This window comes from Balaenoptera musculus, chromosome 6, assembly GCF_009873245.2.
Source record: "Balaenoptera musculus isolate JJ_BM4_2016_0621 chromosome 6, mBalMus1.pri.v3, whole genome shotgun sequence".
NCBI classification, from domain to species: Eukaryota; Metazoa; Chordata; class Mammalia; order Artiodactyla; family Balaenopteridae; genus Balaenoptera; species Balaenoptera musculus.
This window is the reverse complement of record NC_045790.1, coordinates 12366703-12381163: the sequence shown is the minus strand read 5'-3', so window position 1 is coordinate 12381163 and position 14461 is coordinate 12366703. Positions and strand designations below refer to the sequence as shown.

The 14461-nt window shown below is 42.5% G+C and overlaps 1 non-coding gene across 1 annotated transcript; it reads left to right on the top strand.

The window, feature by feature from the left end:
* The first annotated feature begins 14092 nt into the window (after window positions 1-14092).
* LOC118897604 lies at window positions 14093-14199 on the top strand. The gene has a single exon (XR_005020492.1). It is a non-coding gene; the product is annotated as a U6 spliceosomal RNA (small nuclear RNA).
* Window positions 14200-14461: the final 262 nt, after the last annotated feature.

Sequence of the window (14461 nt, the reverse complement as noted above, 5' to 3'; positions counted from 1 at the left end):
ACCGCCCCTCCCCACCTCCCTTCCTCAGTCCAGCTGCTGCCTTTGTAACGTGGGCAGAATGGGTGTGGTGTCCTTTGAAGGTGAGGCCCGGTCTCTATCTTCTAATCATACTTCCTCCTGGGGAACCACCCATTAGCCCAGCCTGGCTCCCAGCTTCGGCCCACCTCTTCCTCCTTCTGAAGTCACGCCCACCATCCCCGCCTCTGGTCCAGAGTCAATCCCACAACTAACCCAGGCCCAAATCTATGGGATTTAAGTCACTTCACAGTGAGTCTGACACTCATCTTGTCCTTGTTCTGGTACCTGGACTCTCAGCTTATTCTCTAATCTAACCACCAACTCATATAACACATTTAACCTCATACCAGTATTATACTGCCTATCTTATAAATTTTAAAAATCAAGGTTCAGAAGAAATTAAAATATGTCCAAGACCCCATGGTTAGAAAACTATGGGGCAGGGATTTGAACACATCTCTCATTCCAAATGCCCTCCTTCCCCCCCACCATTTCCCCCGCCTCCCAAAACTCACTCGGTGACTCCTGAATAAATCGCCTCACCCCTCTCTTTCCTGTTTTCCTCCTCTGTAAAAGGAAGGGACCATGCCAACATTTCTAAAATTATTGTTTCTTCATATGCTTGTGTCCATAAGTTAGTAGTGTGGGGCAAGAAGGTGGGAAAAGATTCCACAGTGAAATACATTTGAAAAAATGGATTTGAACAGGGCTTCCCTGATGGCGCAGTGGTTAAGAATCTGCCTGCCAATGCAGGGGACACGGGTTCGAGCCCTGGTCCGGGAAGATCCCATGTGCCGCAGAGCAACTAAGCCCGTGCGCCACAACTACTGAAGCCTGCGCACCTAGAGCCCGTGCTCCACAAAAAAAGAAGCCACCGCAATGAGAAACCTGCGCACCACAATGAAGAGTAGCCCCCGCTTGCCGCAACTAGAGAAAGCCCGCACGCAGCAAGGAAGACCCGACACAGTCAATACATATATACATAAATAAATAAAATTTTTTTTTAAAAATGGATTTGAACAAAGACCAGCATATATATCTCCATTAGCATGTGTATCTCAGAGCCTTTAACATGATATGATTTGGCAATCTTTGAGACAAGGATATAGTCTTACCTCTTCATTACACCATGGAACTCCATTTTCCCTGGAATACCAGTGTTTCTTGGAACCAGTGTGAGAAACACTGTCCTGGCTGCTACACAGGTGCCCCCAGTTGCTACATCCAGTGCCTGGACCCCAGAGCCTCTGATTTCTTGCTCTAATACTATACTTTTTCAAAACTGAAGTCTAGTTGATTTACAATGTTGTGTCAGTTTCAGATGTACAGCAAAGTGATTCAGCTATATATATACATATATACATATATCAATTCTTTTTCAGATTCTTTTCCATTATAGGTTATTACAAGATATTGAATATAGTTCCCTGTGCTATATAGTAGGTCTTTGTTTTTTATCTATTTTATATAGAGTAGTGTGTATCTATTAATCCCACTCTCCTAATTTATCCCTGCCCCCCTTTCCCCTTGGTAACCGTAAGTTTGTTTTCTATGTCTGTGGGTCTATTTCTATTTTGTAAATAAATTCATTTGTACCATTTTTTTAGATTTCACATATAAGTGATACTGTATGATATTTGTCTTTCTCTGACTTACTTCACTTAGTATGATAATCTCTATTGTATGTATGTGTGTATATATATATATATATATATATATATATATATACCTCATATTCTTTATCCATTCATCTGTCAGTGGACAGTTAGGTTGCTTCCACATCTTGGCTATTGTAAATAATATTATTCTCTAATACTATACATTTTTAAAGACTTTTAAGGAAGATGAATCCATGTTTCTTCGTGGCCTACATTGATGCTGCAGAGAGAACCTGTAAAGCTAGTTAATGGAATCACTCGCTCTTTAGTTAGTACAAATTAGGCTAACTTTCCACTTCCTCAGTGAGGACCAAGCAAAATCAAAGCTGGAGCTGCAAAGCATTGTTTGCACAGACCCTTCTTTTTCCCACACGGCTGTTGTGAATTCACATCGCTGTTTATTCCTGGTCATTTATTTCCCCCTAAGCACTTAGACTTGGATTCATTTTCCTAAACTTAAATCTGCTATTTGGGGACTTGCTTTTGTTACTCCAAATTGATTTAGTTCACAGTGGACTACACTTGGCTGCATCTTTCTAAAAGGACAGCTGCCCATTTATCTTGACTGAGCCTAAGTGCAGTGCTACTGGGCAGAGGGGCTGGGCTGCCAGGTTTAGGGAGGCTCTTCAAAGCCCAGGATTCTGTGATTCCCTAATTTTTCATCTCACGCCTCATGTATTTCCAACTATTTTAGAGAACCATAGAATAGAATATTAAAGAAAGAAATGTAGATAAAGAAAGAAAGGAAGGAAGGAAGGAAGGAAGGAAGGAAGGAAGGAAGGAAGGAAGAAAGAAAGAAAGAAAGAAAGAAAGAAAGAAAGAAAGAAAGAAAGAAAGAAAGAAAGAAAGAAAGAAAGAAAGAAAGAAAAAGAAAGGGAAGGACGGAGGGAGGGAGGGCGGAAGGAAGCAAAAAGGAAGGAAAAGGGAAAGAAAGTTTAAAAAAAAAAAAAAAACCTCTGATTTTCCTTCTTTCCCATTGCTTAATACTTCCTATCCCCCATTCATTAAAAAAAGATGGGGTGGGGGGTTGAAGTTGTTGAAGTTAGGGGGCCCTGGCAGCAAAATGAGAATCCTGTTTTCACGGTTAGGAGGCTAGATTCTATTCAAACTCGCCCCTAGGAGCTTCCCTGGTGGCGCAGTGGTTGAGAGTCTGCCTGCTAATGCAGGGGACACGGGTTCGAGCCCTGGTCTGGGAGGATCCCACGTGCCGCGGAGCAGCTGGGCCCGTGAGCCACAATTACTGAGCCTGCGCGTCTGGAGCCTGTGCTCCGCAGCAGGAGAGGCCGCGATGGTGAGAGGCCTGCGCACCGCGATGAAGAGTGGCCCCCGCTTGCAGCAACTAGAGAAGGCCCTAGCGCAGAAACGAAAACCCAACATAGCAATCACTCAAACTTGCCCCTAGTTTTCTACAAACTAATGGACAAGTCACAACAATTTGGTCTGTTTCCCCAACTATAAAATGGGATAATAATCTCTCTAAACCCTTTCTTCCATCCTTAGATTGCCCCCAAAGATGAATTTAATCCTATAAAATCACTTTGAACACTAAAGAGAAAGGAAGTGCACAAACAAAAGACATAATTACAGAGCTGCTTAGTAAAACAGCTATTGCCTTCTGACTACACTGAACCCAGACCAAAAATTTTATTGGCTTTTGCTGCTCTGTTTAACCACCACTTAATATATGATGCATCCTGTTTCCCACTGAAAGGACCCGGGACTCCTTGGAGAAAGGGCTGATGTCGGATCTGAAGCATCCTGTTATCACAAGACGGCAAGGAAATTAACAAAGACAATGAGAGTCATTTCAGAAGGACCACGGCATAACCTAAAAAAGCTCCCATTGTCCAAAAATGGGACCGTTTGAGCTTCAAAAAGAATCAATAACTAAAAATAACTAATTATTCAAAAAGAATAATAACTGAAACGGTTGAAAATATCAACATATTTAAATTTATCAGCTTATAAAATACTTTTTCCCTGTTGGTGCAGTGGGTAAGACTCCATGCTCCCAATGCAGGGGGCCCAGGTTCGATCCCTGGCCACGGAACTAGATCCCACATGCATGCCGCAACTGAGTCCATATGCCGCAACTAAAGATCCCACATGCCGCAAGGAAGATCCCGTGTGCCACAACGAAGACCGGGGGCAGCCAATAAATAAATAAATATTTAAAATACTTTAAAAATCTAATTCATGAGTAGTATGCTCATTTTCATAATTGTGACAGTTTCACAGGTACATACATTTGTCAAAACCCATCAAATTAGATGCTTTGATACATGTAGTTTATGTCAGTTATACCTCAATATTAATACTAATATATTAAATAATCAAATTGTTTACTGTTGGATGATGCTAAAAAGCCAACTGACGATTTTGAAAATTAGTCAATAAAGGGAGAAAATCCAGCATTTTTCTTTCCAATGCAAACTGTACTTAGAATAACCAAATAGTAGATGAAGTTTCTCCTGATAGATATATTCCCATTAATAAACAATGAAGTGATCCCTAATAAATTAATGTAGACATAAATCATCAACAACTGCTAGTATCACAAAAAAAGACAACCAGACATTATCTGCTTTTTGATGGACGAAAACACCACCACCTATAAACTTGTCAAAAAAAATCAAACCCAATTCTAATGTAGGCTCTAGGTCCAACTACCAAGTTACAGGAAAAACAGAAGAAAAAAGAATATGTTGAATGATACATAAACATGTGATCAGAAAAGTCCAGACAGTGGGAACTCTATGAACCTGTACATTTAAAAGAAACATAATCTCACCACAAGAAAAATATTTATAACCATGTGTGGCAATAGGTGTTAACTAGACTTACTGTGGTGATCATTTTGCAATATATGCAAATATCACATCATTAAGTTGTACACCTGAAACTAATATAATGTTATAAATCAATTATATCTCGATTTAAAAGATTTGACTGGATTAATAAAACAAAACAAAGAGACAAACCTTAAATAAAGATCACAGAGAAAGAATGAATAAATAAAGAGACATAAAAGACATATCAACCAACACAATAGGTGAGCCATTTTTAGATCTTGAGTCAAAGTCACAAAATTTTGGGAATTCCTGGTGGTCCAGTGGTTAGGACTCCACACTTCCACCGCAGGGGGCAGGGGTTCGATCCCTGGTCAGAGAACTAAGATCCCGCATGGCACACAGCGCAGCCAAAAAAAAAAACATAGTCCAAAATTTTTTAAAGTTCATGAAGTTTATAGAACAACTGGAAATTAAAAATGGATTGAATATTTGATATTAGGAAATTATTCTTTACTGTCCATGGTGTGATACAGTTATCATGGATATAGGTTGTTTGTTTGGTTTTTTTTTTTTTTTGCAGAGTCCTTATCTTTCGGAGATGAAATTTTTATGAATGAAAATGTATGATACCTGAGATTTGCATCAATATAACATGGGAAAGTAGAAGTGGGTAAGATTGGCCATGAATTCATGGTTGAATAGTAGGTACATCCATGTTCATTACAGTATTCTCCTTACTTCTGTGTTTAAAATATTCTATAATAAAAAATATTTTTGAAAAAAATAATAATCTGTACATCCCTTGCCAAGTTAGCTGACTCTCCATCATACATTATCCATCAGAGAAAGGGATCCAGTAGCATCAATCCCCTGGGGCTGTTCATGTCTATTAATATTTAGAAAATGCTTTGATGTTTGAAGATGAAACCATATAATTATAAGGTATTATTACTATATTAGAATTAAATAAATTACACTGTAAATTTGGAAATCCAAATATGATCACCACCTAACTTAAAGTCTGGGTCAGGTGGAGAAAGCGCTTCCTGAGAAATGCCCATAAAGGGCCAATAATCAAATGTTGATTCAAATGACATTCTTTCCCATAGGCGACAACCCCCCAGGCAGAGCAAATCTGAGGCAAAATTGCTAAGAATTAAGTACCCCCCATCTTACTGTTCAAGATACATCTTCTGCCTCTCCTATTCCCTCCTCGATGCGAGTAATGAACCCATGCCACACCTGAGCCCTCGAAATTACCCTGCCAATCAAGACTTTATTCATTCATTCATTTTATTCAACAAACATTGAGTTTCTACTCTGTGCTGGCAACGCAGATATGAACAAAGTTCACCCTGGCAGAGCTTATAGGCTATTAGGAAAGCAATCTAAATAAATCATTACAAGGCCACCACAGGAGGTATGGACAAAGTGGGAGCAGAAGAGAGGGAGTTACTAAGTCCCTGTGGGAGGATCTGGGAAAGTGTCACCAGGCCAGTGACATTTACCCTGCCTCATAAAGGATGAGGAGCTTACAGGCATAGTCAAAGGAGAAAGGCACTCAAGATGTGTTAGTCAGTGTTCTCCAGAGAAACAGAACCAGTAGGATGTGTAGAAATACATGGAAGAGGAAATTTATTCTAGGAATTGGCTCATGTGGTTATGGAGGCCGACAAGTCCCACGATTTGCCCTCTGCAAGCTGGAGACCCAGAAGAGCCAAGGGTGTAATTCAGGCCAAGTCCAAAAGCCCAAGAATCAGGACAGGAGAACATGGAGGTCCCAGCTCAAGCAGGGAGAGCGGATTTGCCTTTCCTCATCTTCGTGTTCTATTTGGGCCCTCAGTGGATTAGGTGCTGCTTCCCATCAACCTTGGGGAGGGCACTTGCTTTACTCAGTCTCCTGATTCAAATGCTAGTCTCCTCTGGAAACACCCTCAGAGACACGCCCAGAAATAATGTTTTACCAGCTACAGACGCATCCCTTAGCCCAGTCAAATTGACACCTAAAATTAATCATCACACAAGGCAAAGGGTGTAACACAAAATCGTCAGAGGTCTGTAGAAAACTTACTTGTGGATGGAGGAGATATGAGCTTGGAAAGCTGGGTGGATCGGTTCTCGAAAAGCCCTACAGGGAATTCCCTGGTGGTCCAGTGGTTAGGACTCGGGCTTTCAGTGCCAGGGGTCTGGGTTCAATCCCCAGTCAGGGAACTAAGATTCTGCAAGCTACGCAGTGTGGCCAAAACAAAAATAAAGAAAAGAAAAAAAAAAAAAAAGAAAAAGAAAAGCCCTGTACACTGTGCTAGAAACTTTATCCTGGGGACCCCTGGAAGCTTTCTAAGGAAAAAAAATGCCTTGTTCAAATCTGTGTTAGACTGAACATTTACTTGTCTTTGGAACCTGTGAGACTATAAATTCTTTGCCTGGGCTTGTTTTCTCTTGTAACCCCAGTTCCCAGGACAGATTTAGACCTTTTGCAAGGGTCAGACTTAAAGTCAGTCATTTCCATTTTTTTTAGACACAATAGCTACAAACAATGCTTTGGAAAGGAGCCTGAGGAAGAAAAAAATAAAAGAGGCCTCTTTCCCTTAAAATAATTCTAGCCTGGCAACAGGAGCTAGTGTGACCTTCATTCCCAGTCCAAAGTCTCTCCTCCAAAGTGTCCCTTGAAAGAAACTGAAAAGGGACTTAGAAGTCAGAGGTCACATCCCTGGCCATAAGTATTAAGGTTCCTATACAAAGGGGAAGAGAAAAATGTAGGCCCCAAGTCCCCTGAAAGGAAGGTAAAGGGAGTTCATCTTAAAAGAAGGACCTGCGTCCTCACTGTGGGACTTGGGTCAGAGGAGGCGCATGATTGGTGGAGCTCAGAGCAGTATTTCCCAAGGCGCTTCCTTCCCAGTTCATGGGAATCTAGTTTCAGTCTGTGGCCAAGGGGGGTGGTTGGATATCTGAAAACTCAGGACAACCACTGGGAATTTGGAAAGAGTTGTAAATTCTCAGAGGGCTCAGGGGCTCAACTGCCCACAGCCAGCAGGGAGAAATCCCAGTTGGAGGGGTCTCCTTTGCTTGGGTGGAGAGAGCTCTGACTCTTGGTCAGTGGGTTTTCAGGGGCCAGAGAACAGCAGAGACTTGGGGTGTAGCAGGGACTCATAAAGGGCAGCCTAGGGACCCTCAGCCTTCTAGCTGGACATTGGTGAGTTGCCCCCGGACTTGGTGGGCAACAGCTATAGAGGATGCCTGTGGATAAGGAAGCAGTTTCTAGAAGAGCTGGTGAAGTCTTAGCAAAATCAGTTGGGGGGATTTCCCTGGCAGTCCAGTGGTTAAGACTTCGTGCTCCCAATGCAGGGGGCATGGGTTTGATCCCTGGTTGGGGAACTAAGATCCTACATGCCCTGCGGCCATAAAAACAAGAATCAGTTGGGAATTCCACCTTGAGGATTGGATTTCCTGCCTCTGAATCACAGTCTCCTGATAGCAGTCCTCTGTGATGTCCCTGATTCTGGTCCCTGGCTAGAACTGGGACCACATAAATGCCAGCTCAGACCTCATTGGGTTATTGACACTTTTTAGCCCTCTGATAATACGACTTTGTCTTAACTCACTCTTTCTCTAACAGACTGTTCTGCCTTTGGATTCATCCCCAGTGTCCAGCCTTGGCATCTGAAGCTCCTGGGTAAAGCCATACATGTGGCAAGTTTTGTTTTTCCAAGATAATCTACTTAGGTCCTTTGACATAACTTGATTCCTATTTTCTGCCTTTTTCATCCTCCTTCTTATACATAGACATCTTTAAGAATGTGTGTGACCTTATGAATTTATTAGCAATTACTAGCCATGGATAATTCATTTTTTTCTATTGTTCCACCATTGACAGCCTGTCATCTACAACCACTGTAGCTTAGTTACAATTGTGTGTGTGACCAACTTGGACTTTTTCATTGACTCCATTTGTGGTCCAATTGGTCTAAACATCAATCATGATGCACAATCGGGCATGGTAATCTCTCCTAAGCTAAAGTCACGCTGCACAAAGTCTACAGTATCTTTAAAAATTCCTTTGTAAATATACTGGAGTATTTATTGTATTTGTTTGTGTTTATTTTTTAAAATTTTAATTTAAAGGTCAAAAGTATTGCTCAAATATTAAAGCAATGATTTTTTTTTCTCCTCACTTGAGGAAGAGGAGAGTGAAATAGGAGAAGCCTCCACTTGACTGCCAGCACCCTGCCCAACCTTGCCCAGATATCAGTTTTTATCAAGCCTTGGCCCCCATTACAACCAATCCCTGCCTCTCAGCCATTCAGGCCACTCTCCTGCCTTCCCTCCCCACACGCCTTGTTTACCCCTGTTTCCATACTGCCCCAGTCACCAGCCTGCTTCCTTGCAGCCCCAGTCCTGCCCCAGCTCCAGAACCCATCCTGACAGAGCCAGAAGGGGCAAAAAAGGACTTCTGTGGCTACAGCCCCTTAGCACAAAGAATACCTCTTATTGTGTAGGTTTGTAGTGTTTCAGGGCTAAGCAAGGCCCAGCTCACACCCTCTAGTGATGGTTTTCATCTTACAGCTGAGTTCTTAGCATGATGCTGTGCTCCCCACCCCCATTCCCGATTCCTGCCTAAGCCCCCAACCCTATTAGACTGGACCATGCCTTGCTTTGGCCAGGCCCCCAGCTAGGATGTGCATCCTGGAGGGAGACAGGCTGGATCCCCCTGTGCTGCCCACCTGCTTAATTTTCAAGTGCCGTCTGCTTCCTGCATCCCCCGGTGCTGCTCAGAACAGCGTGCTTGGGACCTCCTGTGCCCACTCCTAATCCACACTTCTTACTGCTGTCCCTGGACTGACGTCTTCAGATTCCTTAACTAACCCTGCGCCCAGCCCTCCAACAAGTGAAGACTGCTTCCTCCCCTTGTGCACTGTTGGTGGGAATGTAAAACAGTACAGCCATTACAGAAAACAGTATGGAGTTTCCTCCAAAAATTAAAAATAAGACTGCCTTATGATCCAACAATCTCACTTCTGGGTATATATTCAAAAGAAATGAAATCAGTATCTCAAAGAGATGTCTGAACTCTCATGTTCATGGCAGTATTGTTTACAATAGCCAAGACATGGAAACAACCAAAGTGTTCATCAATGGATGAATGGATCAAGAAGATGTTGTCTTGGGAATTCCTTGGCGGTCCAGTGGTTAGGACTCTGCGCTTTCACTGCCCAGGGCAAGGGTTCAATCCCTGGTTGGGAAACTAAGATCGCACAAGCTGCGTGGTGTGGCCAAAAAGAGAAAAGAAAACATGGTCTATATACACAATGGAATATTGTTCAGCCTTTAAAAACATGGAAATCCTGCCATTTGTGACAATGTGGATGAACCTGGGGGACATATGCTAAATGAAATAAGAAAGAAAAATACTGCATGAGCTGGAGGGTAGATATGAAGTGTTCTCATCTCACACACACAAAGATAACTATATGAAGTGATGGATACGTTAATTAGCTTGATTGTGGTGATTATTTCACAATGCAGAGGTATTTCAAAACATCCAGGGAATTCCCTGGTGGTTCAGTGGTTGGGAGTCCGCGCCCTCACTGCCGAGGGCCCGGGTTCAATCCCTGGTAGGGGAACTATGATCCCACAAGCCACGCAGCTCAGCCAAAAAAAAAAAAAAAAATCCAGTTGTACACCTTAAATATATACAATTTTTATTTTTCAACTGTACCTCAATAAAGCTGGGGGAAAAGACTGTTTCCTCTTTCTAAACTGCCTTCCTCCTTTCTAATCCAAGCCTACCCACCTTCCCTTGACTGTCCTCACCCACGAAAATTTCTCCTCCTCTCAACTCCTCCTACACTTAAAAGAAGAACCATAGTTTAGTACATAATTATATCCTTCCTTTATTTGTTCCCTGCCTTGTGTGCATCACGTCTCACCAACTAATCTGTAAACTCATTAAGTGCAGAGACTAAGTCTTTCTACGATGCCGTGTTCTTATTAGGCTGACTCATTCATTAATTCAGCAGATATTTCAGTGACTACTCTGTCTCAGGCTTTGCTGTTCTGGATACGGAGTTGCAGGAGGCAAGGTGGCAAAAATAAACAGGATGCCTGCTCTCAAAGCAGGAAGACAGGCAATCAAATAATCACACAAATCAGTATAAAATTACATCAGAGAGCCACTACGGAAAACAATATGGCTGTTCCTCAAAATACTAATAAGCGAATTATCAGATGATCCAGCAATTGCACTTCTGGGTATTTAGTCACAAGGACTGAAAGCGGGGGTCTCAAAAAGATATTTGTACACCTGTGTTCATAGCAGCATTATTCACAATGACCAAAAGGTGGAAGCAATCCAAGTGTCCATCAACAGAGGAATGCAAAAACAAAACGTGGTCTCTCTGTACAATGCAATATTATTCAACCTCAAAAAGGAAGGAAATTCTGACACACGCTGCAACATGGATGAATTCTGAGGACATTCTACTAAGTGAAATAAGTTAGTCCCAGAAGGACAAATACTATATGATTCTACTTATATAAGGTACCTAGAGTTGTCACACACATAGAGACAAAGTAGAATGGTGGTTGCCAGGGGGTGAGGGGCAGGGGAGTGGAGATTTGCTATTTGAATGAAAGATGCGAGATGAAAAGAGTTCTGGAGATGGATGGGGGTGACGGTTGCACAACAATGTGAATGTACTAACACTACTGAACCGTGCACTTAAAACTGGTTCAGATGGTAAATTTTATGTTATGTGTATCTTGGCACAATTAAAAACAATTTTTAGAATGACAAACCAGGGGCATTCCCTGGTGGTCCAGTGGTTAAGACTCCATGCTCCCAATGCAGGGGGCATGGGTTTGATCCTTGGTTGGGGAACCAAGATCCTGCATGCCAAATGGTGCAGCAAATAAATAAATAAATAAATAAATATATAAATAAAACAGTGGCTGTGTAAATCAACCATACTTCAAAAAAAATAAAAATAAAAATAATTTTTTAAAAAAACGACAAACCAAAAAAAAAATTACAACCAGAGATGAGAGCAACAAAGGCAAGACAAGGCTGCTCGGAGGAAGTGAGGCCGAGCTGAGTTGGGGAGGATGAGTGACGGCTCTCAGGGCTGGCGTCTGTCCTTCCCCACCCCTGACGTTATCAGCCTGCCTAGAGCTCCGGGGTCTTCAGGAGCGATCTTCACTCAGGTTCAAGAACCAGGTACGGAAGTAGGTGAAGGAGCCTTCCGTACGCTATCCTGTGATAACATCCTGTGATACACGGATTGCCCTTCAGGTTTTGTGTTGTTTTGTTTTCCAAGGACTAAACCAGGGCCTCTCCAGCTCTAGCATACACAAGGTTCATCAGACAAGCTTGTTAAAGACAGATTCAGAGGCCCTAGCTCCCCACATTCTGATTCGGTAAGTTTGGCATGCAACCCAGACGTATGTATGTTAAATGATGTCACCCCACCAGTGTCTCTAAAGATCACCTGGAGACCACACTTTTGTGAGACCCTGATCTGGATCTCTGTGATTTCATAAGCCTAAAACTCCGGACCTAGACCATCCTTATTGTTTTTTTTGTTTTTTTTTTTTAAATCTGTTCCTGGACAGCTTTTTTTTTTTTTTTTTTTTTTAATTTTATTTACTTATTTTTGACTGTGTTGGGTCTACGTTTCTGTGCGAGGGCTTTCTCCAGTTGTGGCAAGCGGGGGCCACTCTTCATCACGGTGCGCAGGCTTCTCACTATCGTGGCCTCTCTTGTTGCGGAGCACAGGCTCCAGACGCGCAGGCTCAGTAGTTGTGGCTCACGGGCCTTGTTGCTCCGCGGCATGTGGGATCTTCCCAGCCCAGGGCTCGAACCCGTGTGCCCTGCATTGGCAGGCAGATTCTCAACCACTGCACCACCAGGGAAGCCCCCTTATTGTTAATTTGCCGCTTAATCGTAGGATTAGGAAGTGAAGCATTTTACTTCAGAATGGCCTCGCCATCTAAAGAAAACAAAAAACACAGGGAAATGCATATATTCACATGATGCCTGTATCTCAAGCTACTTTACAGGCAAAATTACACTCACTCTACAACTTTCCAGGAACCAAGGAAAAATACTTACTCCTAATGCCTCAGTCTGTAAATCACTAAATTAAGACAGGCAGAAGGCAGTAGTATGTCTTATCTAAAAGACAAGAAACTTATCATGAAATATGGCTCTTGATCCACCTGTTATGTATCAGAACTGGTCCAGCCAACCAGTTCTGCAGGCCCTTCATTCCCTAGGAGAAAGACTGTCAAAGCCACTTACTTAGAAGCGTGTACAGGTAATGTTTACTGGCTTACTTGCCTAAGCTATTAAAATGTGTTCCCAGGAATTCTTTTTTTTTTTGGCTGCTGTGTGCAGCATGGAGGATCTTAGTTCCCCGACCAGGGATCAAACCTGTGCCCCCTGTAATGGAAGCACAGAGTCCTAACCACTGGACTGCCAGGGAATTCCCCCAGCAATTCTTATTAGGTCAGAGCTGGCGTATTTAGCACGCCTTCACCCTGAAACCATTAGTTTCCAATACTACTATCAAAACCAAACTCTGCATAGGGAATAAAGTGAAGCAGAAAGATGAGTTAATTGCAAGACTTTTGACATGCTATTTGGGAAACTCGAGGCTATGGGAGTGACGAGTCCCAAGTTGCTCACAGGCTAAGGGATTTTTATGAGATAAATATGGAATTCATTTGGCTTTTTCAGCTGAACGGTTGCCGGGTGGTCTTCTTTCATATTGGGATCAGGGTAGCTAAGTCAGGGAAACAAGTAAGTCCAGAGATGGCGTGAACAGACTTGGCATTTGGAGACTGGCTGGTGTCCTCTGCTGATTTCTGAGAAGAGCTGTAAATCCTTGTAACGTTAGGTTAAGTTTCCTTCATGCACTTGTATCGATCATCTCCGTTTGGTCCCTGACATAAATGACTCCATGTTAGTTTGTTCTACACTGCTTGCAATGGTGAGCCCAGTAGACCTTTGACTGCACAGTTCTAGGGGAGAAATCCCGCTCAATCATCAAAGGAAGATTACTCTGTTCTGTGTGGTTATACCATGAAGTAAACGTCCCTGAGTCTTCTTTCTTTAAAAATTGATAATGAGGTATTATTAAATACCATGTTTCTGTTATAAAGCCATGTACGCCAACCCCCAGTCATGGCAGGTAGTGGTCCATTTGCCCCTCTGTGCTGCTGAATGGCACTGTTCATTTCACTGCGGTCAGATGGGGCCGGCTGTAAAGTGGAACGAGCACTCGGAGTTTGGAAGGAAGAGGTTTCTGTTAATAATCACAGGCCAGGGCTTCCCTGGTGGCGCAGTGGTTGAGAACCCGCCTGCCAATGCAGGGCACACGGGTTCGAGCCCTGGTCTGGGAAGATCCCACATGCCGCGGAGCAGCTAGGCCCGTGAGCCACAATTACTGAGTCTGCACGTCTGGAACCTGTGCTCCGCAACAAGAGAGGCCGCGACAGTGAGAGGCCCGCGCACCGCGATGAAGAGTGGCCCCCGCTTGCCGCAACTAGAGAAAGCCCTCGCACAGAAACGAAGACCCAACACAGCCATAAATAAATAAATAAACAAATACTTAAAAAAAAAAAATAGTGCTCGCTTCGGCAGCACATATACTAAAATTGGAACGATACAGAGAAGATTAGCATGGCCCCTGCGCAAGGATGACACGCAAATTCGTGAAGCGTTCCATATTTTTGTATTTCACTGAGATTACTTAAATTCATTTAAAAATTCTTTGTACACACCAAATGTTCCAGAATAAAATATGTAAAATCAAAATAATATATGCAATTTGTTTAAAGAATAAAAACAGTTTAAAAAGAAAAATAATAATAATAATAATAATAATCACAGGCCATTTCTTTGTTTTATCTGGATCTTTTACCTTGGCAGAATACCCTTACCCAGATTTATTTAATTTCTACTTTGTTGAGGCTTTGGGAGACATTCATTAGCTT